This window comes from Pogoniulus pusillus, chromosome 27 (assembly GCF_015220805.1).
Source record: "Pogoniulus pusillus isolate bPogPus1 chromosome 27, bPogPus1.pri, whole genome shotgun sequence".
NCBI classification, from domain to species: domain Eukaryota; kingdom Metazoa; phylum Chordata; class Aves; order Piciformes; family Lybiidae; genus Pogoniulus; species Pogoniulus pusillus.
Window position 1 is genome coordinate 15,256,030 of NC_087290.1, and position 27,785 is coordinate 15,283,814.

Genomic DNA, 27,785 nt, shown 5'->3' on the forward strand with positions numbered 1-27,785 from the left:
GGCCAGTGGGGGAAAGTTGAAAGGAAATTCAAAATGTATCGTTTGCACTTTAAAGTTTGCCTGCAACTTGGCACATGCATCAAAGAGATGAGGAGTTTCCTTTAGGGTTTAAGGCTCTGCCTAAGAAGATCAAATCAAAAGCTATCTGAGGTTCCAAATCAGATTTACATTAAAAATCAATAATGAAGACCCCAAAAAGGCATACTGGTGACTCTTGCAACACTCACCAAATGAGTAAAGCTCACCTAAGGGCAGCCTGTGCTAATCCTTGCTGTGACTAGCAGTTCATATCATGGCTAGTCCTGTTCAACTCAGCCCAGCTCCTTACTGAATAAAGTGCTGTTCAGCAGGGAATCAATCCAGCTTCATCCTTCTCTGGGGACAGAGTGGCTGGAGAGCAGCTACGCAGAAAGGGACCTGGGGGTACTGGTAGATAGTAGCTGAACATGAGCCAGCAGTGTGCCCAGGTGGCCAGGAGAGCCAATGGCATCCTGGCCTGGATCAGGAACAGTGTGGCCAGTAGGACAGGGGAGGTTAATCTGCCCCTGTACTCAGCACTGGTCAGGCCACACCTTAAGTACTGTGTCCAGTTCTGCGCTCCTCAGTTCGAGAGAGATGTGATACTGGAAGGTGCCCACAGGAGGGCGACAAAGCTGCTGAGGGGCCTGTTCAAGGTAGGGTAGGGGCGGCTGGATGTAAATCCTTCATTTTATCTGCTGTTTAAAACAGCAAGCATAGAAATTTTATGTTGGTCATTTAGATCTTTTTTGCTTTTTAAGGTTTTCTTTTTTAAGAGACGTTGATGTTTTTTCCCTTTTGGGTGAATATGTAAACCAAATGTGGCTGGTTTGATTCTCCAAGAGATGACATTGTATCTAAACACACTGAATTCATTTGGGCTTCTCAATTCAGGAGAGATGTTTTGATACTGGAATGTGTCCAGAGAAGGGTGACGAAGCTGGTGAGGGGCCTGGAGCACAGCCCTGTGAGGAGAGGCTGAGGGAGCTGGGGGTGTGCAGCCTGCAGAAGAGGAGGCTCAGGGCAGAGCTCATTGCTGTCTACAACTACCTGAAGGGAGGCTGTAGCCAGGTGGGGTTGGGCTTTTCTACCAGGCAACCAGCCACAGAAAAAGGGGACACAGCCTCAAGGTGTGCCAGGGGAGGTCTAGGCTGGATGTTAGGAGGAAGTTCTTCACAGAGAGAGTGATTGGCATTGGAATGGGCTGCCCAGGGAGGTGGTGGAGTCACCATCCCTGAAGGTGTTCAAGAAAAGCCTGGATGAGGCACTTAGTGCCATGGTCTGGTTGATTGGGCAGGGCTGGGTGCTAGGTTGGGCTGCATGATGTTGGAGGTTTCTTCTAACCTGGTTGATTCTATGATTCCATAAGTAGCCCAGACAGTGGACTACCTGCCCTGGTAGATGAGCCTACACAGGTATCAGCAGCTGCCCTGAGGTCTGCCCTAAGCTGGCTGTACTGCAGAGGTAGGGCTCCTGGCCATACATCATAACTCTGTGATTCTAAAGGCTATAAAGATTTCCTGCTATGTACTTTTGTGCTGATTCATTTTTGCCCTGAGGGTGAAATAATTTGTTGATGCAAACACAATAACTGAGGAACCTTAATGGCCTCCTGAGATGGTGGCATAACTTAGGTGCACCTAATAACATGAGAAATCTGCTTTAATGGTGCCTAGTACAAATACAGGTGCACCATGTATTTGATTTACATCTCGTGTTAAAGCATTGTTCTCCTATGCTGCAGCTCAAACACTGTGTCTAATCATGGGGTTTAGTAGTTTAAACAGCACACTAAGGGCCCAATTCAATTAAAAAATGTCCTGCAGAAATCGTTCTTTCATTTTTTCCCAGCCTTGTGCAAGCTTCTGCAGAGAGGCTGTGATCATTTTTTTGTTAATAAGGTGGGCCCTGGGACCCCTTCTGTTCCAAGGCATCACCTCCCTTTCTTTTTTGTATGTACTGTCATAATCCTTAGTAGATATGGGGAGGGTGTTGTTGTAAAGCAGCATTTACAGAAGTCATCTTGTGCTCATTCATTAGTTTGGAAAGCTTTGGGACTCAGTGGATGTCATCAGAGGTGGACAGTTGAAGTATCAGCACTTCTTGAAAAAGTTCAGCTTAGAACTTGTCATGATGTCATCAATTTCTTCCTGTGCAAGCAGTTCTGCAACTTCAACTAAGCCAGCTACCCATGCTGTGCAGGACCCATACCTGTCTTCTCAGCCTGAATATCCCAAGACATCATCTTCTCTAGTAAGGTGAAAGAGTTTAAGTGTTGTTGCTTTATGGATTTTCAGGATTTTCATTTCTTGCATAGGCTGAAAACATTACCTGTGAAACACAGTGAAGGTATTAAACAAGAGAAAGGGAAGTCTATGCCAGAGAGTGATTTGCATTGGAATGGGCTGACCTCCAAGCTCATGCAGCCCAACCTAGCACCCAGCCCTAGCCAGTCAACTAGACCATGGCACTAAGTGCCTCATCCTGGCTTTTCTTGAACACTTCAGGGACAGTGACTCCACCACCTCCCTGGGCAGCCCATTGCAAAGGCAAATCACTCTCACTGTGAAGAACTTCCTCCTAACACCCAGCCTAGACCTCCTCTGGCACAACTTGAGACTGTGTCCCCTTGTTCAGTTACTGGTTGTCTGGGAGAAGAGACCAAGCCCCCTTTCAGGTAGTTATGATCCCCTGCACTGCCACCCTGGCCTCTTACCATACTGCTAGAATTGACAGAAAGGTGAGAGGGAAATCATTGCAGGGAGAAAAGTTAAATACCCACCTTGTGTAGCTGCACCTATCTATTCAACACTGTTTAGCTACAACCAAACCTACAACTGAAAAATGAAGTATTTTGAATTACTCCATGCCCAGAACATGCCTGGATTTTCTGACTGCCTCTACACAGAGATGTTTAGCTACTGATGAAGAAACAACAGATTGAGCAAATTAAAGATGCAAACAACTTGTCAGGGCTGGTAAATCTAAACCTTGGCCCATTGCTAGCTCACTTACTGCATTAGCTATAGATTCTTTTTTCCTCAGATGGCAACAGCTTGTTCTGTGCCTGCAAACAATAGGAAATAAGAAAGAGCATCCAACATTCCTGGAGTGGCATGCTGAACATGTGCAAGGCAAAGGGTGTCAGCAGCTATGAGAGATCCTAGTGTCAGCCTTCCTAGGTTTGCTAGCACCTGAAAAGTGCTTTGTACATCCTCAAATGCATTCTGTTTTCTTTGTGATACCTCAGCCCATAGGAATGTCTGGCCCTGGGTCAGTGACATCCAGTGTATGCTTACTACAGGCAGTATGCTGCTACTGCAGAGTGGAGCTGCCTCTAGTCCTATAAATTGACCTCCCTACCCAGAACTAGCTACTCCAGAAAACAGGAGGGCATGGCTTTCCTTGTGGATATTTATGGCATGTACAAATTTCCCATCCCCCCCCCCAGCACAGCACCTTTTCTATGCCCAGGGATAGTTCAGTAAATAGATGGCATACTGTTTTGATAGAATCATAAAATCATTGAAATTGGAGAAGATCTCTAAGATCATCAGGTCCAGCCATTATCTAAGTCTGCTTTTCCTTAAGAGCTTTTATGTGCTTCTAATTACACTGGTTCTGATGGCTGAACACCTGCTGATTTGGAAGGACCTTGGATTTTACTCTTAGAAGAGCTGGGCTGTGCTGCTTTTCTGTTGCATTCACTCTAGAGAGAAGATTTCCTGTGCCTTTGTGAGGACATCTGCATGTATGATGAGATTCAGCGAAGCCAGGTGCTTGGGTCACAACAACTCCATACCACAGAAGTGGGGAAGAATGGCTGGAGAGCTGCCCAGCAGAGAAAGACCTGGAGGTGTTGATTGACTGGCAGCTGAAAATGAACCAACACTGCCCAAGAAGGCCAACAGCATCTTGGTTTTTTCAGCAATAGTGTGACCAGTGAGACCAGAGAAGCTCTGGTGAGGCCACACCTTGAGTACTGGGTTCAGTTTTGAGGCATCTCACTGCAAGAAGAACATTAAGGTGGTGGAGTGGGTGCAGAGAAGGGCAATGAAGCTAAGGAAGGGTTTGGAGAACAGCTCTTGTGAGGAGCAGCTGGAGAAATGGGGTTGTTTAGTCTGGAGAATAGGAGGCTGAGAGGAGACCTTCTCATTCTCTACAACTCCCTGAGAGGTGGTTGGAGTGAGGTGGGGATTGGTTTCTTCTTCCTAGTAATAACTCATAGGACAAGAGGAAATGGCCTCAAGTTACACCAAGGGAGGCTTAGATTGGCTGTTAGAAGAAATCTATTCACAGAAAGGATTCTCTTAACACTGGAGCAGTCTCCCCAGGGAGGTGGTTGAATCCCCATCTGTGGAGGTGTTTTAAAGAGGCAGAGATGTGGTGCTGAGGGACATGGTTTAGCACCAGACTTGGTGGAGTTAGATAATGGTTGGATTTGGTGATCTTAAAGCTCTTTTCCAATGGAAACAATTCCATGATTCTATGACATGACTCTTCTGTGATTCTGTACATTTATTATGTGGAATGGACTGAGTGATCTATGAGGCAATTTCACTGAGTATTACCTTATATAAAGGTGCTCAGAACACAGCCTGAGAATTTCATTATTTTTTTCCAGAAGAGAATAAATAAAAGAAACATTATTTGAGACAGCTACATGGGGACTTCAAAATTACTGAATACTGTGATGGAATTCTACAGCATAAAGTTTGTGTATAATGGAAACCTTATGTAAGATAATGAAGTTCTGTGATGCAAAACTTAATGGTTTTACCTTACCCTTCCTACTGGTAGTGACTACTCAATAATTCCGAATGATACTGTCTTCCTTCCTTGGCAGGAAGCTGTTTGTTCCACAGTGGAAAACAGTTTGGTAATGTAATTTATCTATACAATACTGCTACTAACCATATCCAAACTAATTAGGCACAGTCAGAAATAGCCTAAAAACCTAGCAGGCTCCCTGAATGAGCAGCTTTGAAATTTGGCACTGTTCCTACTACACAACTTGATGGGGATGCTGTTGCTGATCTCTTTCCTTCTGGGCAATGAGAGCTAGATTTGGGAGTCCCTTGTGATCTTTTGTGCCCCAGAGTGGCACCGTGGGCAGAGGGCAGCAGCCTGTGTGTAGCTGGTTTACTGGGATTCTTTTGCCTCTTCAGTGCAGCCTGGGGGGCTGGTGTGTGTGGCAGGAAAAGGTGCAAGGTGTGCTGACCAGTCCTGGCTGCCAGATGGTTTTAGAGACAAGTGAGAGCTTCTTCTGGGCTTTTCTTAGAGTTCTGGGTGTAGAGAAGAGGCTGACAAGGCTATGCCAAGGCACATCACATGCACTTTGTATCTCTAGCTTGATTTTCATTTTGTTCAAGAACAGCTCTTAAACTGTCAGCTTCTGGGTTTTCCATTTGGGGTTATCAACATTTTAGCAAATTGGGCCAATTCACCAGTGACTTGGATACACAGAGCTTGATCCCAAGGAGTTACATTCTTCAACTGAAGGAGATGATAGATGAATACTAGGCAATGAGTATCATGAGATTAAAGAGAAAGGGAAGTCCATGCATAAAGTGACTATAGAAACAGACCATGAAATACCCTGCCAATATAGCAGAAACTGGGAGGGAGGGAAGAAGGGAAAGAAAGGAAGGAAGGGAAAGGAAGGAAGGAAGGAGGGAAGGGAAGGAAGGAAGGAGGGAAGGGAAGGAAGGAAGGAGGGAAGGGAAGGAAGGAAGGAGGGAAGGGAAGGAAGGAAGGAGGGAAGGGAAGGAAGGAAGGAGGGACGGGAAGGAAGGAAGGAGGGAAGGGAAGGAAGGAAGGAGGGAAGGGAAGGAAGGAAGGAGGGAAGGGAAGGAAGGAAGGAGGGAAGGGAAGGAAGGAAGGAGGGAAGGGAAGGAAGGAAGGAGGGAAGGGAAGGAAGGAAGGAGGGAAGGAAGGAAGGAAGGAAGGAAGCATAAGAGAGAGAGAAAGAGAAAGATAAAGAGAAAAGGAGGGAGGGAAGAAGGAAGGAAGCCAAAAAAGGGGAACTTTGCTTTTCATAAGCTTTGTACCTACTTGATTTTGTGGCTTCTGTATAATCACCTTCTGTAGCACTGAGCTTTCCTGTGGCTTTAAAAACAAGGCACAACTCTGAAGGAGGTCATAGGATGCGAATCTTCTGTTTTCCTTGAAATCACATTTTGCTGTTATTTGGTTAATTTCCTTTTTGGTTCAATCCAAATTAAACTTTTCTGCTCTGTCTGAAATACAAAGAAAAATATTCATGTTGTCATTGTTCAAAATAGTCAGTTTTTGTCCCATGTTCATGGGTTTTATCAGGGGTCTGTGGGGAAGCCATCAGTTGCTGTGACTGCTGCAGATGTGTTACGCAGCTCTCACTCTATACACATGCCTGTACTTATGGAGTGGCTCTCGGGGGGCTGATGCCATGGCATTTGGATTTTAAACACCAAAGAAGTACTCTATGAAATTAACTGAGAAGAAAGATCTGATAAGCTAACATGTTCTTAGAGCCAGGACGTTACATTTGATTGGTGATGTCGACTGATGAAAAGCTCACCATGAGCTGGCAATCATAGAATCATAGAATCATAGAATCAACCAGGTTGGAAGAGACCTCAAAGATCATCCAGTCCAACCTATCACCCAGCCCTAGCCAGTCAACTAGACCATGGCACTGAGTGCCTCATCCAGTCTTTTCTTGAAGACCCCCAGGGACGGTGCCTCCACCACCTCCCTGGGCAGCCCATTCCAATGGGAAATCACTCTCTCTGTGAAAAACTTCTTCCTAACATCCAGCCTATACCTACCCTGGCACAACTTGAGACTGTGTCCCCTTGTTCTATTGCTGGTTAACTGGGAGAAGAGGCCAACCCCCACCTGGCTACAATGTCCCTTCAGGTAGTTGTAGACAGTAATAAGATCACCCCTGAGCCTCCTCTTCTCCAGGCTAAACAGGCCCAGTTCTCTCAACCTCTCCTCATAGGATTTGTGTTCCAGGCCCCTCACCAGCTTTGTTGCCCTTCTCTGGACATGTTCCAGTACCTCAACATCTTTCTTGAATTGAGGGGCCCAGAACTGGACACAGTACTCAAGGTGTGGCCTGACCAGTGCTGAGTACAGGGGAAGAATAACCTCCCTTGTCCTGCTGGCCACACTGTTCCTGATGCAGGCCAGGATGCCATTGGCTCTCTTGGCCACCTGGGCACACTGCTGGCTCATCTTCAGCTTACTATCTATCAGTACCCCCAGGTCCCTTTCCTCCTGGCTGCTCTCCAGCCACTCAGTCCCCAGCCTATAGCGCTGCTTGGGGTTATTGTGGCCAAAGTGCAGAACCCTGCACTTGGCCTTGTTAAATCTCATCTCATTGGCCTCTGCCCACCCATCCAGCCTGTCCAGGTCCCTCTGCAGGGCTCTCCTACCTTCCAACAGATCAACACCTGCTCCTAGCTTGGTGTCATCTGCAAACTTACTGATGCTGGACTCAATGCCCTCGTCCAGATCATCAATAAAGATATTGAACAGGACTGGGCCCAGCACTGATCCTTGGGGAACACCACTTGTGACTGGCTGCCAACTGGACGTGGCACCATTCACCACCACTCTCTGAGCTCTGCCATCCAGCCAGTTCTTGATCCAGCACAGAGTGAATCTGTCCAAACCATGAGCTGCCAGCTTGGCTAGGAGCTTCTTGTGGCAGACAGTGTCAAAGGCTTTGCTGAAGTCCAAGTAGACTACATCCACAGCCTTCCCCACATTCACCAGGCGGGTAACCTGATCATAAAAGGAGATCAGGTTGGTGAGGCAGGACCTGCCCTTCCTAAACCCATGCTGGCTGGGCCTGATCCCTTGGCTATCCTGTAGGTGCTTTGTGATGGCACCCAAGATGACCTGTTCCATGACCTTGCCTGGCACTGAGGTCAGGCTCACAGGTCTGTAGTTTTCTGGCTCCTCCTTATGACCCTTCTTGTGTATGGGAATCACATTGGCCAGCTTCCAGTCTTCAGGGACCTCTCCAGTGAGCCAGGACTGCTGATAAATGATGGAGAGTGGCTTGGCCAGCAATGTGTGCTTACAGCCCACAAGGCCAACCATGTCTTGGGCTACATCAAAAGTGTGACTAGCAGGATGAGGGAGGTGATTCTCCCCCTCTACCCTGCTCTTGTGAGACCTCACCTGGGGCCCCCAACACAAGGACATCAAGCAGGTCCACCGGAGGGCGACAAGGATGATCTGAGGGCTGGAGCACCTTCCCTGTGGGGGCAGGTTGCAAGAGCAGAGACTGTTCAGTCTGGAGAAGAGAAGGCTTTGGGAGATGGTGTAGTGGCCTTCCAGTACCTAAAGTGGCCTCCAAGAAAGTTGGAGTTATAAAAAAGACTTGTAGTGACAGGCCTTTAAGCTGGAAGTAGGTAGATTTAGACCAGATAGTTGAAAGAAATTCTTGACAGTGAGGCTGGTTAGACACTGGAACAGGTTGCCCAAGAAAGTTATCAAGTCCCCTCTCAGAGAAGTGTTTAAGGCCAGCCTGGATGGGGCCTTGAGCAACCTGGTCTAGCAGAACGCATCCCTGCCCATAGCAGGGGGACTGTAAGCAGATGATCTTTCAGGTGCCCTCCAATCTCACTCATTCTATGATCATACAAACACATGCTGTCTTATCCAGCCACGGTAAGGTAATGCTTGGCTGCAGTGAGCAGTTACAAGGTGTGCTTCTGAACCCCCTTGCTCCTTGTACTGCAGGAAGCTGGTTTGGCGAGTGGTAGATACAGCCCTGTTCAATTATACAAGTCACAGAGCTGCTCTTGTAGTCTCCATTTAGTCAGGACTGGTGGGAATGAGGTGTATTCTGGCACTGCACGTAACTGAAATCTGAATCCCTGCCTGCTCCTCTGTGAAGTCTGAGGAACAAGACCTATCTATGAGGCTGCATCATCTTCATGTCTGAGGCTCCCTGTCTGCCACTGCAGCTCTCTGACTGCATAGATAATGCCTTAGCAGCCCAGGCTCAGGGGGGGGAAGGAGTGAAGATGGGGATCTTTTGCATTTCATTTTAATTTGTTATGTTCCTCCAGGACATGTGAGTTTACCACTTACAGTTACAGCAATGTTGCCAACTTTCACATCAAGCTTCCTAACATGATAGAAGCTAAGCAAAAGGAACTCTAACCTCATCAAACCCACAACCAGAAAACTAAGTCTTCATTAATCTACATCAAGAAGCAATCTCTGACTGCAAAATCCTACCACAAAGATGTTAGTCTTCTATGTGACAAGATATCAAGTGGTTTGTGGAGGTACAGATCCCTTTATTTCCTAGGCAACTTACTTTACTGAAACAGAAATTGCCTCTCTACAAACTTCAGTCCTGAACTGCTATTTATGGTTGTACTGCTTGCAATGGGTCATTAGCCACATCTGATGCTGAGCTGTTATGAGGGCAAGGGCCATTCCAACCTGAGTTTACCACAAAAGTAATGACAGCTGGCATAGCACAGAAGGCTGTGGTGTGTTGCTGGTCACTTTCAGGGTTAAACTGACTATGAGAACATTTTACACTGGGTGAAATAATTGAAACCATTTCCAATCATTTTGGTTGGAAAAGACCTTTAAGATTTGAGTCTAACCCCATCCTACTGTGCCAACTCCAGTGCTAAACCATGTCCCTCAGCACCACAACTCTGCCTTTTGTAAACACCTCCAGGGAGGGGGAGTCAGCCATCTCTTTGGCTTTTAGCATCAGGTGAACCAGCCATGTCCTGTTCAAACTGAGTTCCCACTGAAGTGTTAGGAAGGCATGTTCACAGGCTGAGCATTTGGCCCATGGACATTACGAGCGCTGAGTGCATTACAGGCATTATTAGCTATGTACGGGTTTGCATGGTTTGAATGACTAGATTATTCCTTCTGCTTCCTCACATCACCCAAGGAGGATGGAAAGGAAGATAGAATCATGGAATCACAGGATCATAGAGTCAACCAGGTTGGAAGAGACCCCCAAGATCATCCAGTCCAACCTAGCACCCAGCCCCATCCAGTCAACTAGACCATAGCACTAAGTGCCTCATCCAGGCTTTTCTTGAACACCTCCAGGGACAGTGACTCCACCACCTCCCTGGGCAGCCCATTCCAATGCCAATTGCTCTCCATCTCCGTATCTCAGCTCCCTGTGATATCAAAAGTCTTTAAATGTGCTGTCATGGATTTAGTCCACTGAATTTCATGATGAATATTCAAAACTGTGCTGATGCAATGCCAGCTTGAAAATGAAAGTGCTGTCTGGAGCAAAGGACCACAGGGCTTGAAGTTCAGATTGTAACAGAAGAGGCTTCCTATTTCTGGTTGCTGCTTCTGGTTCTTTGTCTTTTCTGCTGGGCTGGCTGCAGGTTTGGGAGGTTGGGAGGTAATTTTATGGCTGGCTTCTGCTGCTGCTGCTTTTACTTTCCTGCCAAGCAGCAGAGGATACTGCACATTGTATTACTTCTATTAAACTCCTTATCTCAACCACAGGGGCTTTTTTGCCTGTGTTACTTTCACTCCCAGTCTTTGGGGTTGGGTGGAGCTGTCTTGTGAGAGCAGCCTGTGTCACACCAGGACAGAAATACTTTCTCTAAATTAGCTTCTATCCCCCTTGGTGCTGCCCATTTCCCAAGTGCTAGCTGGGCAAGCAGACAGAACCCCTATACATATGGGCTTTCAGATATGCATCCCAGGGGGCCAGCATTGGCATGGGAAGGGTAAGAGATAATAAATGAAGGTTTGATTTGCTCATATTCTGAGGAAGCTAAGAGAGTGAAGCTGAATCACTGAGTTATGTTGTAAAGAAGTTTTAGCCAGAGAAAGGTGTGTTATCAATTCTTGCTCTCCCAAGGCACTGGAATGAATGTGAAAGTCCTGTCTTTTTGTAGGTTCTTCATGAGTACAGCATCAACCTAACTGAATAGGCATTATTCAGCATTCTGCAATATTATGTGTTATGAATATTAATTGATTTTAATTGCATTTATTTCTATATTAATGCCCAGGCAAAAAAACACAACAAACTATGAAAAATTATTCATTAATATTAAATCTCTCCAGAAAACTTAGTTATAAGGTTTGACTGTGTGGTTGTGGGTATTTACACACAGGGAACCAGCAGCTGAGAACAGTTCAGAAAAAAACTAGAACTATACAAGCATTATTTTGAACTGGAAAGAGAACCTTGAGGGACCTGAGGCTTCTTAATCTGGAGAAGAGAAGACTGAGAGGGGATTTAATCAGTGTTTATAAATATCTGAGGGCTGGGTGTCAGGAGGGGGGGAACAGCCTCTGCTCGCTTGCTCTCTGTGCTAGGACAAGGAGCAATGGATGGAAGCTGCAGCACAGGAGGTTCCACCTCAATGCAAGAGGGAACTTCTTGACTGTAAGGGTCACAGAGCACTGGCACAGACTGCCCAGAGAGGTTGTGGAGGCTCCTTCTCTGGAGCCTTTTGAAGCCTGTCTGGATGTGTTTCTCTGTGACCCAAGCTAGATTGTATGGCCCTGCTCTGGCAAAGGGGTTGGACCCGATGATCTCTTTGGGTCCCTCCCAACACTTAGCATCCTGTGAGCCTGTAATATGCGGCTTGCCCTCTAGGGGGACTCGAGAGGCTCTTTCTGCTGAAGCAGGAGGCAGAATGGAGTTTACAGTTAGAGAACCAAACCAGACCTTTCATTACAAAGAGGCTTTTCAGAATATTTACTCACAAGCTAGTGTCTCCAGATTCCTGGGGCTGCATTATAGGTCTAGGCAGTACCCAAAACATCTGGAGGGGTTTGGTACCTGTTGGAGGCTTTTGCAGTTTTCCTCAGGGCTCTGGCAGGATGCTGAGGGTTAGATGGTCTCTGACCTGGTCTTCATTCCTCTTTGGGCAGACTGTGTCCTTTCCAGGGCTCTGGACTTGGCATGGAGATTTGCAGGTGTGCAGAGGGATGCAATGCTGGCTTGGGCAGCTTTCAGCAACGATTCTTGCCTGCAGCATGGAGGCATTTAATGCCTTTCCCTGATAAACCAAGACATGGCAGTTTCCAGGTGGAAAAACTTGTAGCATCAAATCTTGTTACACAGCAAAACTGGTCTGCAAGGCAGAGCACAATGAGGCAGATCAGAGCAGATTGTTTCCACTTTGCTGATGTATTTTACTCAGGGCCTGAGTTCGATGGCTCCGTTTGGGCCCAGAGATCAGCCAGCCAGCATGGCACTTGGCCAAAACTACCTGTATTGGGTGATGCCAGGGGCTGTGCTTTACCCATACTTGGGACAGTGCAGGCCAAGTGACTGTACCTGGTTACCACAGGCCCAGATCAAATCTAGGCCAGTCCTGAACCCTCAGACTGGGTGTGTCAGAGGCTTTTTGGCTCCTTTCCCATGCTGCTCCCCACTTCAGCAGAGGGAAGAGGTGGGCAAGGGATCATGCCTGGACAAGCCAGGACATATATTAGGCCTACATTGACCTTCCATAACACTATGGTAGAACCTTATCTTCAAAACAGATTATAGTGATTGTCTCCCTGCATTTGTACAGTAGGATTAGGTCAGAGGCAGGAAAGTGTAGATAAAGACAGGGACTGATTAACAATATTAAAATGCTATTAATGTATTAAATAATAGTGCAAGGCTTTTTGGTATCTTTTCATTAGAAAGCAGAAGATGCTTTACAATTCTGGCAGTGGTTTTGTCTTGTGGATTATATCTACAGAGTGAGGGAAATTAATTTTGAATACTCCACTGTTCAAAGAAGAAAAAAGACAACAATTAGCCTTGTCAAAATAATGCTCCCTAAGATGTCTCCAAAAAGCAAGACACTTAAAGCAAGTTCTGGCCTTAATTTTATGCATGCTGTTAATGGTACACTCTTAACTTCAGAGAAAAGTTTACAAGACATACTGTTGAGTTTCCTCAGTTGGCATTTTCCTGTTGTACTACTTTTAATACATTAGCCTTGGTTATTGAATCTCATCCTGTTTCTCAATGAGCCTCAATGGAATCATAGAATCATAGACTGCTTTGGGTTGGAAGGGACCTCAAAGATCATTCAGTTCCAACCCCCTGCCATAGGCAGGGACACCTCCCACTAGAACAGGTTGCTCAAGGCCCCATCCAACCTGGCCTTGAACACCTCCAGGGAGGGAGCAGCCACAACTTCCCTGGCAACCTGTGCCAGTGTCTCACCATCCTCACTGTAAAGAACTTCTTCCTAACATCCAGTTTAAATCTGCCTTCTGCCAGTTTAAATCTGTTACTCCTTATCCTGTCATTACAAGACCTTGTCAATAGTCCCTCCTCAGCCCTCCTGTAGCCCCCTTCAGATACTGGAAGGCCACTCCAAGGTCTCCTGGAAGCCTTCTCTTCTCCAGGCCACAGAGCTCCAACTCTTGTAGCCTGTCCTCATAGCAGAGCTGCTGCAGCCCTCTGAGCATCTTTGTGGCCTCCTCTGGACTCACTCCAACAGTTCCATACCCTTCTTGTGTTGGGGGCTCCAGAACTGTGCAGAGTACTCCAGGTAGGGTCTCATAAGAGCAAAGTCAAGGGGGAGAATTCTCTCCCTTGTCCTGCTGGGCTTCTCTTGATGCAGACCAGGACACAGTTGGTGCACCAGCTCATGTGGAGGTTTTTGTCAACCCAGACCCCCAGGCCCTTTACCTCAGGGCTGCTTTCCAGCCATTCACCCCTCACCAGCCTTGGTGCATTTCAACATCATTCTGAAATTGAGGGCTTCAGAACTGGACACAACACTCAAGGTGTGGCCTAACCAGTGCTGAGTACAGCAGCAGAAGGACTTCCCTGGTCCTGCTAGCCACGCTGTTCCTGATCCAGGCCAGGATGCAATTGGCCACCTGGGCACACGGCTGGCTCATGTCCAGTTGGCTGTCAACCAGTACCTCCAGGTCCCTCTCTGCCTGGCTGCTCTCCAGCCACTCTGTGCCCAGCCTGTAGCACTGCATGGGGTTGCTGTGGCCAAAGTGCAGAACCTGGCACTTGGACTTATTCTTTCCAGTGAATGTGTGAACCATTGCAATGAATCTGCAAGACTGCCAGAGCAGAATGCTTTGAAGCAAGTTGTGGTTTGTTTTTTTTTCCCTGAGAAAATGTTTCTTTGTGTGTGGACCTTTCAAGAGGCATTTTGAAGATATTTGAATAAACCTGTGGAGGTTTCAGGTTGGATGTTCTGTAGTGTTTGGTGTTTTTTTTTTAAGCTTACAAGGTTTGTGTAATGCATACTTTACAAAATAATTCTAGTTTAAGTGAGATATATTTGAAATAGTAACATAAAAGTATATTTCCTGGGCTTTTTTTTTCCCCTATGTGTGAGTGCCTGAAATTGCTGCTGAGATCTTTTATTAACAGAGGAGACTGAAACTACCATGATTTAAGGGCATCCCCTCATACTAAATCCACACCAAAATTCTTAGTTCTGTTAGTAGTGGGTTTAAGAATACACATGCCTGTATCAGCAAGTGACTAAAGCAGGCTGGTCCTTGTTCACAGGCAGAGGTTAGCTGTTCCCACCTGGCCACCATGGCACGTCCTGTGTTAACAACCTGTCAGCCCCACGGGGATGTCTCCAGTGTCAGAGGGCATCTCAAACTGCAATAGGTAACTGTGCTTCAGCAACTGAGCTGAGCCCAGGAGGGATCCAGTTTAGCCCCATTTAAGATCCAATTAGCCTATTTTTGCTTAATTTTATCCTTGTAATTGGTGTGAAGCCTCTGCCTGTTCTGTTCCTTAATGGAACCTTCTTTCCTCCTCCCCAGTCAGGTACAAGATGCCTGGTTTAATTTCTGTTATTATTTCATACAGTTCAAGTACTGAATTAATCATTCATATTAATTAAGGAATTAATTGCTATTTGGAATACCTAAATTTATAATAAGATCTTTAATTATTTTTCAAATGGTGGATTTGACTCTACAGTGATAATTGGGTAGTGCTGTTCAGGGTTTGGGTGTTTGTTTTTTTTGGGGGGGGGAGGGGTTGTGGTTTGTTTTTCTCTGTTTGATTGGGTTTGGTTTGTTTGTTTGGTTAGTTTGTTAATTTGGTTTGTTTGCTTTTACCATCTCCTATTTGATAATTTGTTCCAGTTTTTTATATCAAGTACAAGACTTCCATCTCTGTGCTGTCTTCCAACACAGAGCACAGTTATGTTTCATGGAGGAATGCAAGACTTTGTGTTCCTTGTTCCACCATTTCCATCTTCAGGGGAGGTGAGGGGACAAATTTCTCTCTGTTTCCTGACACATCCTGCCAGAAGAGTTTTCATTTGTTTGGCTGGCAGGAGTATCAAACCCAACAACTCCAAAGGGATTAAAAACCAATCTTTTTGCTACAGAAACAAATCAAATCCTGCTGGTTTTTTTTAGTGAGTTCTTAAAGGCAGAGATAGCACTTACCAACTATTTATCCAACCTCAAAATAAAACCCCAAAAAGCCAGACTGAATTTCAGCTGCCAGCATTTGGACATAACCAAGGTGATTTTTCCTATCAAACCTGCAAAGTGCTGGATGGATAAATTTTGTACAAGAAGAGGGCTTTTATTTTCTTTTTCGTAGCTGCTCCTTCTAACCAGGGGTCAGCAACCCAGCCAGGAGAGGCTGGCAGAGATCCCCTATGTTTCCTGTGTGAGGCAGATGATGTTAGTGGGCTTGAGCATTATCCCAGAGGAATGGTCCCCCACTGCTGTATGTAAGGGCTGTAGCAATGCTGAGAAGGTTGTGAAAAATCAAACATCAATGCATGTCTCAGAAACATCATGTCCAAGGGGAGGACAGCAATCCCCTCTCTGCTGCTGGCAGATTTGCCACATTGTCCCCAGGGCCAGCAGCACAGGCTGTCGCTTTGGGTGGGAGAGGAGGAGCACCAGACCTCAGAGGGATTTTGGCAGCACAGGTCTCTGCCAGCACTCTCTGTGAGGCTGCATCTGCTGCCACCAAAACACAGCCACAGCAGGTGACAGGCTCCTCCCTGCCACTTGCTGGCCATCAAGCTGCAGGGAGCCATCAGTGACTCTTCTCTCCAAATCACAGAATCACAGAAGCATCCAGGTTGGAAAAGACCCTCAGGATCACCAAGTCCAACCAATAACCCTACTCTACAAGGTGTACCCTAAACCATATCTTCAAGCAGCACATCCAAACCACTTTTCAGCATGACTCAACCACCTCCCTGGACAACTCATTCCAATGCCTGACCACTATGTGAAAACATTTTTCTTAATATCTAGTCTCAGCCTACCCAGTTGCAGCTTGAGGCCATTCCCTCTTGTTCTATCACTAATTACCTGGGAGAAGAGACCAGCAACAGCCTCTCCACAATGTCTTCAGGCAGCTGCAGACAGCCATGCTGTCTGCCCTCAGCCTCCTCTGTTTCACACTAATCATCCCCAGCTCCCTCAGTTGCTCCTAGTAAGATTTATTCTCCAGGCCCTTCCCCACCTTTGTTGCTCTCCTCTGTGCTGGCTCCAGCACCTCCACATCCTGCCTGTGATGAGGTGCCCAAAACTAAACACAACACTCGAGGTGTGGCCTCACCAGAGCCAAGTCCAAGGGGACAATCCCCGACCTTGCTCCTGCTGGACACAGCATTTCTAATTGAAGCCAGGATGCCACTGGCTTTCTTTGCCACCTGAGCACACTGATGGCTCATGTTGAGTTGCAGGTTCCCTTCAGCTAGGCAGCTTTCTAGCCACACTTCCCTGAGCCTGTAGCATTGCTTGGGGTACCTCCTCCAGGCTCAGGAGAGAAAAGAGGGAAGTGCCTCACCCCTCTCACCTCCCTTCCCTCAGAGTCTTGCACAGGTTTTGGCACACACCTGGGAGCAAGGCCCAGCATGGCCTCCTGGCTGCAGGCCCAGCCCTCACGCTTGGCTTTGCAGCAGATGAGCATGGAGAGTCTGACTGAGCTGATCATATTTGACAGTTGGACTTGGTCTTAGAGGTCTTTTCCAATCTTGATGATGCTATGATTAATGCTGTCAGGAATCTCATGAAGCATGAAGAGAGGCCAACCACACTCTATAATCAAGAGGAGGTGTCCACCTTCAGCAGCCTCTCCTCTCCTGCAAAGCCTGGGGAACAGCAGACATGGACCCAGTAGTGGACAGCAACCTGCTCCCCCTCAGAGCACTGCCAGCCCCTCTGCCTAGCCTCAGCCTTTCGCTGCTGCTCTTTCCCCAAAACTAGCAGTCCCTGGAACTGCTCCTGTATCTTTTCTGAGCTGGAGACAAGATCTGCCAAAGCTAAAGGGAAAAGGATCCTTCAGCACTGTTTTCACAGTGTTGCAAGTCTCAATTCCTTCACTCCAGAGCAGAATAAACTAACTGAAGGAGACTGAAGTCACTAATGAATCTGCAGCTGGACAGAAGCATTCCATCACTGCCAGGTCACTCACCCACCAGATCCCTCTTGTTTCCACACCTTCACCTCGAAGTTGCACCCACTGCTATTTTGCTCAGCAAAGCAACTGCTTGTGTATGGCAGCTCTAAAAGGGGGATGGTGAGCAGTTGCCTCCAGCTTGCCGCTGACAAATGATACGTGCTGCCTGCTCAGAGATACTGGCCACCAAGCTGTGGAAAAGGCCCGCAGAGTCACAGCCTGTCCCGGGGGAGCAGGTCACCACCAGTACCAGCCATTGCCACCCTGCACTGCAAGAAAGCTCACAGCAGCGAGCGTCACAGGGCTTCCAGACGATTAACATGCAAGATAAATATCCCTCTACAATGACAGTGAATTTCATGTAGGAGTGAACTGTAGAAGAAGCAATAGTGTCTGTTTCTGCTTTTGCTTTCTCTTCCATCTTTCCTTTCAGGTTCTTCTCCTGTGGAAGCCCCTGTAAATATGGAGTCTCAGCAGTAACATGTGCTGCTCATTAGCACATCCTGCAGCCCACCTGAGCTCCCTGGCCTCTTCCAATCCTTGCCCTGAGGCCAGTCTGCTGCTATTGCCAAGCGGCAGAGAGGCTGGATTTGGGGGAGGGGGCAGCTCCAAGAGAGAGCCTTAGGAGCAGCGTGGAAAGGCACCACACAAAAGCTGTTTGCTGGAAGTGTGAAGAAGCAGGACAAGGGAAATTAAAGATGGGAATTAGTGAGTAGAGGGAAGGAAGAGGTTTGCAGACTTCGCACCAGCTTTCTCTGCCCCAGGGCTTGGTGTTGAGTCTGCAAGAGCAGAAATAATCTCTGTTCTCAAAGGATGAAGTAGGGAAAGACAGAGGGCTGAGGCTAGGCAAAGGGACAGAGGAGAAAGAGAAGGAAGAGATTCATATAGGCCATCTTCTACCCTGGCAGCTGGCACAAAGCCTGCGAGGCAATTCTGGAAATAGAATGAGTTACAGGAGGAAAATAATCAAACTTCTTCAGAATGCAGTCAGTTGTTTGATTAAGGCATTACTATGTGAAGTGTCTATACCTCTGTGCAATTACTGTTTCTATCTGGCTGGTAGGCAGCAGGTCATGAGCAGTAAAGAGTGCTCCAAACATGGGAAAATGAAAACCAAATTAACAACAAAAAAAAAATTCCATTTCCTAATAGTTTTTGTCTGGTTTTGATTTTTTCTTTGCTAAAGACTGTCATGCAATGGAAAAGGCATTATTATGCCCTGAAAAGAGTAATAAAAAGAATTTGGTATGATATCAATACTTGAAATATGTAAATGTGATCGCCTCACAACACCCCAAAATTATGCCTGGCATGAATTCTCAGCAGTAACACAAACAGCATCATCTCCAAATAAGCAGGTACAACACGCTGCTCAAATAGCTGTAAAGACAACCTCATCACAGCTCTGGGCACATCCAGACTTTGGCTTTGATGTAGGTAGATGTTAAGTGGGAAAGGGAAGAATCCAAGTTGTCTTTCAGGGTGTATTGGGATGAGCTTTAGTGAAGCAACTGCATATTCAAGACAGAAGGGAGCCTTTCCAGGGTACATTTATTGAGCTGTTGTCATGACGAAAACTTGTTTCTGGTGCCATGTGGCCAAAGTCAGAGGGGCTGAGCACCACAGCACAGCCTTCTCTTTCCTTCCTGAATCCTCACTTAAACCAGGTCATCCCCAAGCTGCCATCCACTGCGTTTGAGCCTCACACTATTTACAGAATCACAGAACCGTCCAGGGAGGAAAAGCCCCTCAGGATCACCAAGTCTAACCTAGAACCCTACTCTACAAGATTCACCTTAAACCATACCTCTAAGCACGACATCCAAACAGCCCTTAAACACAACAAGGATGGGTGACTCCACCACCTCCCTGGGCAGCTCGTGCCAGTCCCTGACCACTCTCTCCATGAAAAACTTTTTCCTAATGTCCAGTCTAAACCTCTCCAGTCTCAACTCAAAACCACTCCCTCTTGTTCTGTCTCCAATTACCTGTAAGAAAAGCCCAGCAGCAGCCTCTCTACAATGTCCCATCAGGTAGTTGTAGACAGCAATGAGGTCTCCCCTCAGCTTCCTCTTTTTCAAACTAAAAAAAGACAGACACTATTTAGTGTCTCTCTTTATCACTACACATAAACTGGCTGCAATTCTACATAAAAAGGAGAGGGAAACAGTAAGAATAGTTGTGGTGGTTTGGCCCTATCTGGGGGCTAGATGCCAACCAAAGCCATTCTATTGCTTCCCTCTTTAGACAGATAGAGGAGGGGGAAAACATAACAAGAGACCCTTGGGTCAAGATAGAAGGAGATTAAAGGAGCAAAAGCAAAGGCCATGTGCAGAAGCAAGAGCAAAAATACCATTCTTCTCTACTTCCTGTTGGCTTATATATCTGAGCTGATGTCATATGGCATGGAATGCTTATTTGGTCCGTTTGGGTCAGCTGGCCTGGCTGTGTCCTTTACCAAGATCCTGTCCATCCTTCAGCTCACTGTTGGGATGGTGAATGTTGGCAAAGCACATCCTTGGTGCTGTGTGAGTGCTGCTCAGCAGCAGCTGAACCACTGGCATGGTAGCAACACCCAGCTACGGTTGCAAAACACAGCACTAGAAAGATGCTGTGGGCAGAACTAAGCCCAGCTCAGCCAAACCCAGTCAAACAGTGTCACATATTTCATTCTGAGGTGGGTATCCTTTCACACCTTCCTTCAGTGTAAACATTTCCACTTGGTTCTGATCTCATTAAATCAACAACGTTCTGCCACTCCCCTGACTTTATCCCAGCATTTGAGATCAGGATCAGACCTCAGCACTTTATTTTCCTTTTGTGTGTCTGTGTGTTTTGGTTTGGGTTTTTTTCTTCAAACACAGCAGCTCTTTCTGCTCACTGCTGAGCACGAGTGGTGGGAGGTTTTTGCCTGAGGAACAATGCATCTTTCTCAGCACACTCTACAGAATTCCCTTCTTGTGCATTAGAATAGATGTTGAAACAGTTCTAATTAACATTTTTAATTTGCATTTTAATTGCCTTCCAGGGTATGAAATTACATGTCTGGATAAAGGAGTGTTTTTCTTAGTGCCGGTGATGTGCACAACCCTAGCGAGATGACAGGGATGGAAGCAACCTGGCCACTGGTCACTGTGCAGAGTTCCCATAGCTCAGGCAGGGCTGGAGCCAGAACCCAGGAAAGTAAGCTGGAACTGTTCACATGGTGTTTGGTTATTTTTAATTAATGGAACTCCCACAATTAATTTTTTGTCTGAAATCAACAGACTGAATTTCTAAGCTTGAATTAAAAATTGCCAGTTGCGAGGAAGCGGCGCAGTCGCGCCAGGGCTGTTCTGCTGGCTAACGACTCTCGGGGTAAAGCAAACACCATGTACCTCTGTACCAGCCTTGGCAGTCAGACAGGTCACACATTGCATTGGGTTGACAGGGACCTTAACCTCCTGCAGTCAGCAGGGACACCTCCAACTAGATCAGGATGCCCAGGGCCACATTGAGTCTGATCTTGAATGGGCCCTGAACCACATCCCTGTCCAGCCTGTTCCAGTGTTTTGCTGCTCTCCTTGTGCAGAACTTCCTCCTTTTGTCCAACCTAAATCTATCTTGCTCCAGTTTAAAACCACTGCCTCCTGTCCTATCACTACAAGACCTTCTGAACAGTCCTTCCTCAGCCTTCTTCTAGGTCCTCTTCAGAAGCTGAAATGTAGATACAAAGTATCCCCAGAGCTTTCTCTTCTCTGGGCTGAACAGCCCCAATTCTTTCAGCCTGTCTTCATAGGAGAGGTTGTCCAGCCCTCTGATGATCATCTTTGTGGCCCTCCTCTGGACCCACTTCAGCAGGTCCATATCTCTCTTGTGTTGGGGGCTTCAGAGTTGGAGACAGTCTTTCAGGTGAGATCTCACCAGACCAAAGAGGCAGAATCACCTCTCTCCACCTGCTGGCAATGCTTCTTTTGATGCATTGCCAGTAAACGACCCTTAAACACAACCAGGATGGGTGGCTCCACTACCCCCCTGGGCAGCTCATTCCAGTCCCTGACCACTCTGTCTGTGAAAAACCTTTTCCTAATGTCCAATATAAACCTCCCCAGTCTCAGCTTGAGGCCATTCCCCCTTGTTCTGTCTCCAATTACCTGTGAGAAGAGACCAGCACCACAATGTCCCTTCAGGTAGTTGTAGACCAATTTGCTGTACCTCATCTTCTGAAAAATCTAGGTAGGAGCAATCATCCTAGTCAGTATTTCCTGCAGTCCAGCACTTCTTTCAGCTATAAAGTAGTGTCAGTAACACTTTTTTTATTTGGGGGGGCAGGGAGGGGAGAGGAAGCAAGTTTCCCAGTCAAGACCTAGCAGTTAAATCATGTCAAGACAGGACTCATTACGTGGAGGACCCTACAAAACATGTAGCCTCTTGAAGATGATTCCTCATTTAATTACATCAGTTAAGTGAGTTTTAATTCATTTAGCATATGCCGTGTCAAAATTATATCACCCCTGTTTCCTCCTCCAAATATCAGCAGACAGTGCCAAGTCATGTGCCTTACAGAAGTCTATTACCTTAACACCATTTCATTTGTCATCCAGATTTGTGATCTCATAAAAAGATATCAAATTAGTTTGAGAAGATCCATTTTACTTAAAGCTAGCCTGATTAGCATTTAATTTTATTAGCCTCTTTCAATTCTTTATTACTCAATTCTTTATAACACAATCATTCCCATCACTGTTGTTTCACAGGGATCAAAGTCAGGCTGACACTCCCTTGTTTTGGCCTGCCTCTTGCTCTTCTTAAAATACTGCCTCAACTTCAGCTCTTCAGGGTTCTGCACTCTGGCCACAACAACCCCAAGCAGTGCTACAGGCTGGGGACAGAGTGGCTGGAGAACAGCCAGGAAGAAAGGGACCTGAGGGTATTGCTAGGCTGAAGATGAGCCAGCAGTGTAGCCAGGAAAGCCAATGGCATCCTGGCCTGTATCAGGAACAGTGTGGCCAACAGGACAAAGGAGGTCATTCTTCCCCTGTACTCAACACTGGTCAGGCCACACCTTGAGTACTGTGTCCAGTTCTGGGCCCTTAAATTCAAGAGAGATGTTGAGGTACTGGAACATGTCCAGAGAAGGGTGACAAAGCTGGTGAGGGGCCTGGAACACAAACCCTATGAGGAGAGGCTGAGGGAGCCTGGTTGATTCTATGATTCTCTCTCTGGACTGCTCAGATTTGTCTCATGTCCTACTGTGTCTGAAAACTCACTATTTGCAGTTTAAAAAGCTGTTCAGCAAACTTCTCAGAGGCAAAGTCCTGATGAAATAGATTTTGGAAGCTGCCATTTGACATGCTAGTCAAGGACTGCTACACTTGGAAGCCACCAATGGCATGTAAGGTCCCACCACCACCTGCCCATTTTGGCTGCAGGAAGCAAAGATACTCATTTTAAAATCTTAACCTTTTTAATAATACTGTTGCTGAATCTCCCATTCCCATCTGCTTTTGTATAGAATCATAAAATCACAGAATCAACCAGGTTGGAAGAGACCTCCAAGCTCATCCAGTCCAACCTATCCCCCAGCCCTGTCCAATCAACTAGACTGTGGCACTAAGTGCTTCATCCAGGCTTTTCTTAAACACCTTCAGGGACGGCAACTTCACCACCTCATCTTTTTGTTACCATTTCAAGATACCCTCTGTGCACAGAAGAGAGGGCCACAAAAATGATCAGGGGGTTGGAGCACCTCTGCTACAAGGACAGGCTGAGGGAGCTGGGGTTGTTCACCTTGGAGAAGAGAAGGCTCCAGGGACACATAATAACAACCATGAAGCCACTAAGTGAATCAAGAGATCTTGCTGCCTTTTACATCTCTAATGAACTTCAAGAATAAAGCCAGGCTCCCCCCCCCCTTTTCTATATTAAAAACTAACAAAACCCACCACACACCACCTTCCTATGGCAGCTCTACATGTGGGCTGTGAGTTCCTTATGATTTTCAGACCAGCACCACAGCTGCTGAACACAACCACTCTTAATAGCACCCATGTGGAGACTGCTGAGACACCGCTCCTCTTTAAAGCACACTCTCCTGTTTCACTCAGGAACAGAAATGAAGGCAATAGGGAGCATGAAACATCACTGTCACTTCTGAGAGCTCCATTCAAGTAATTTGCTTTCATACATTTTGTTGTTTTCCCTCTCCCAGCTTTGAGTTCCTTTTGTTGTTTCTAACAGATAACACCAGCTTCAAATTTTGGAGGAACCATTCCTCTCCTGCCCCTGTTGTTCTTAGTCCTTTTATTCTTACAGTGAATGTTGATTTTTTTTTTTTCCCCTACTTGAAAGGAGCTGCTTTAACAAGCATGCCCAGGATCCAGGAAAGCCAGGCATTTCTGCTGCACTGGCCTGTGCTCCAGGAGGGGTGGAAGGACCCTTTCCTGAGCAGCAAAATCACCTCTGCATCCTTTTACCCTTTGACCTACCCAATCTTGGGGACTTGGCAGAGGAAATGCTATGCCATTTAAGTACTGTGTACAGTTCTGGAGTCCCTAACATGAAAAGGACATAGAACTGTTGGAGTGAGTCCAGAGGAGGCCACAAAGATGCTCAGAGGACTGCAGCAGCTCTGCTTAGAGGACAAGCTGAGAGAGTTGGGGCTCTTCAGCCTGGAGAAGAGAAGGCTTCCAGGAGACCTTTGGAGTGGCCTTCCAGTATCTGAAGGAGACCTACAGGAAGGCTGGGGAAGGACTATTTACAAAGTCTTGTAATGACTGGATAAGGAGTAATGCTGGGTGAAGGCACACACCCTCCATGACTCTTTCCCACACCTCTGATGACCTCTACCTATGGAAAGTTTCAAACCACCAACTCAAATAACCTCTAATATTCCCAGATTGCACAGAGTAAGGGAGCTGCATGAGCCCTGGTCCCCACAGCCAGGCTCTTAACTACACTGAGGAAAATGCAGTCGGGGCTGAGCTGATGCTTCAGTGTCACCTTCAACTCTCCCTGGCCTCAGCTGGGTACCAGGCAGCTCAGCTGATGTGACCAAGCATTTTCCTTGCACTGATTTGGAAGTTCAGCACTACCACAAACCATTGTTGTGCGTTTACAGCATCCAGCATTTTCCCATCTGGCTCTCCCCAAGGTGCTCATCTCATCCAGAAAACAGGAAGCATTACAAGGACAATGTAACAAGAGCGAGTGAAACAGCAGACCCCTCCGGGTCACTGTTTCCTATGGTTGGCTCACTCTCCCTGAGGCTCGCTGAGAGCTGGCAGCACAACCTCACCACGCTGCTGGTGCTCCCCGAGAAAACCCAGGGAAGAGGCAGCTGTGCTACCAGGATCACAAATGGCCTCTTCGCTGGTGATGGGAATTTGCATCCCCAAAAGACAGCTGTCCACTAACTGGCCCTGTATTGCACTGAATGCAACCAAATGGCACTAGTGCCAAACCATGTGGTGTGCTGGCCCAGTGGCAGGTCAGTTATTCTCCTCTCTTTCAGCCCCATCCTGCTCTAGCAGGGGAAAACACTTCACTGGAGTGGGGAAACAAAGCCAAGCAGCTTGTAGAAAAGAAAAGCCTACCCCTTTAATCCATTTGAAAGCTTTTGGTACTGGCGAGTAGAGATATCTCAGGTACAATTGGTATGGACACCTACAAAAAGTTTTGATCAAGAATTTTGTGAAAGAGTACTTGTGAAAGCAAAGAAGGGTCATGGGTGAGGCACTAACCAAGAAATGAAGCACTCAAAAGCAAAACGAGGACTCGGCAAATGTCGCATCCCTCCCAGCCCTGTCTCAAAATACCATCAGCTCCAGAGCTGCTCACCACACATGGCAGACAGAGGAGGTGTCTGCAACAGCAAAGCCTCACGGGGTGTGACAAGTACGGCCAAGGACACCACCAAGGCCAGAAGAGTGTGAGAAAACAACTGGACTTGATGGGTCTTACAGGGCTCTTCCAACACTAATGATTCTATGAGTCTACGAAAATGATCCTTGCCCTGGACACAGCCTGGGGTAGGACTCTGTGGGAGGAAGGAGGTGATGGTTGTGAAAACCTGGTAAATCTAGCTCAGCTGTCACCTCTTGAAGAGAAAACCCAGGCAGGACCATGGGCAGCTTACCACAGTCCTCCACTGGGTCTTTCCCATGTACACTATCACCCCCCAAACCCTAACCAAATGAATCCTAAAGGATCAGGTGAGAAAGCAGCAGAGAACTGTGTCCAAACACTCAAGACAGGAAGGAAAAGGAGGTCCTCTTCTGGCATCAGTGCCTCTCCCCACTCTCAAAGGACGCATAAGAAAGAGAGGAGGAGAGTGTTTCTGAGATGGGAGAGAGTTAGAAGTAGACTCTAGCTAGAACTGAAATGATTTTAATTTCTAGATGAGCAGAGTAAAAAGCAACATAATGGCAGCATACAAAATAACGGATGGTAGAAGGAAGGTACATATCAGTGCTCCTATTTGCACTTCTCACATAAAAAGAGAACAAAGGGACAGTCAATAAACCTGAATGGCAGCACACATATAAGGATAAGTGAAACCCTCTTGTTCTAATGCACTGTGCATAACCACCTGGGGAGCTCCCTGCGCCATAATAATGCTCAATTCACAGAGGCAGACTTGCAAGAAAGGGCCAGGAATGTACCTGAGAGCAAGAACATTTGCAGTTACATTTGCTGTATGTCAGTTACATGAGCAGGGAGCAATAATATGGGTTTTTAAGAGATAAATTCTCACATAAACAGGAATAAATGGGAGAGGGACAAAGATCCCCATGGGCAGATTACTCCAAAAATTGCCTTCTAAGGAATGTCTTGTTCCTGCTTCCTCTGAAGCATTTACTTTGGCTATTGGCAGCAATCACAGAAAGATTCCGGTTGGAAAAGACCCCCAGGATCACCAAGTCCAACTGTTAGTCCTGCTTGACAAAGTTCACCCTTAAACCATATCCTCAAGTATCACATCCAGACGACTTCTAAACACATCCAGGGCTGGTGACTCAACCACCTCCCTGGGCAGCTCATGCCAATGCCTCTCTGTGAAAAAATAATCCTTAACGTCCAGTCTAAACCTACCCAGTCACAGCTTGAGGCCATTCCCTCTTGCTCTATCACTGTTTACCTGTGAGAAGAGACCAGCAGCAGCCTCTCCACATGATCCCTCCAGGTAGCCGTGGGCAGCCATGAGGCCTCCCCTCAGGCTCCTCTGTTTCACACTACCCATCCCCAGCTCCCTCAGTCACTCCGCATTGGATTTATTCTCCAGGCCCTTCTCCACCTTCATTGCCTTCCTCTGCACTCGCTCCAGGACCTCAACGTCCCTCTTGTACTGAGGTGCTCAAAACTGAACGCACTACTCGAGGTGAGGCCTCACCAGAGCCGAGTCCAAGGGGACAATCGCCTCCCTGCTCCTGCTGGACACAGCATTTCTCATACAAGTTAGGACATCATCAGCTCTCTTTGCCACCTGGGCACACTACCTGCTCATACTGAGCAACCGGAGAAGGCAAATTAAGTTCTTATTCACGCTGGCTGCCTCCTGCAAGCAGAGCAAGAGGACCTCTCCGCTTGCTCTGTCGCTCAGCAGCACCCGGGGACAGAAGGCTTCACCTCCTCTCCTCACAGCCGCCTGCCCGGTGGAGCGCTCGGCAGGCCCAGCCCGGTGGCGCCGCTGCCGCCAGTCTGGCTCTCTGTGCCAACTTACCAGCTTCCTCGGAGCCCTTCATAGCTTCGGAGCCGCTCACCTCAGGGGCTACCACATCTCCTCATCTCCCAGGCCGCAGTGCAGCTGCAGCGGGCGGGGGCTGCCTGAGAAAAGGCAGCTGCTCGGGGGGGGCGCCAAGGCCCGGCCTGCTTGTTCCTTGTAGCCAAGAAAACATTCGCATCCTCAGCCATATGTGACTGGAGCAGGTAAAAGTAGTCCTGCCTTTTTATGTCATGGCATGCAGCGATCTCTCTCCTGTGCACCATCCAAATGAACCAACCGAACCTCAGCAGCCACTGTGTCGGCGGCCAGAGGGCACCTCACAGGTGATCCCAACCGGCGCGGCCTCAGCAGCCTGCCCACGCACCGGCGAGGGGCCGCGGCGGGGAGGGGAGGCAGGGAATGGCCTGAGGGAGCGGCCCTGAATTTAAAGAGACAACAGCCGCAGAACCTTTCCATGGCCTCTCCGACGTGAGGCAGATAAAGTCTGAGGCAAGAAGCCCAGGCCCTGGCCGTGCCCGCGAAGGGAAGGCTCCCCTCTCTGAGGCTCGTGTCCTCACACTGACTGGGGCCACAAAGCACCCTCGACTGCTGCCTGCCCCCGAAGGGAGGCGTCCCGGTTCCCAGCTCCTACACGGCTCTTAGCTTTGCCCCGGCTCACAGGCGCACCTGCCATCT

At 47.3% G+C, this 27,785-nt stretch overlaps 1 long non-coding RNA gene across 1 annotated transcript; it reads right to left on the reverse strand.

Moving 5' to 3' along the window:
• Positions 1 to 1,550: 1,550 nt before the first annotated feature.
• On the reverse strand, positions 1,551 to 27,655 carry LOC135187304 (uncharacterized). The gene is made up of 4 exons (XR_010307296.1): positions 27,108 to 27,655; positions 11,819 to 12,113; positions 6,073 to 6,257; positions 1,551 to 2,349 (listed from the first exon to the last, which is right to left on the reverse strand). It is a non-coding gene; the product is annotated as an uncharacterized LOC135187304 (long non-coding RNA).
• Between the last annotated feature and the right edge of the window lie 130 nt (positions 27,656 to 27,785).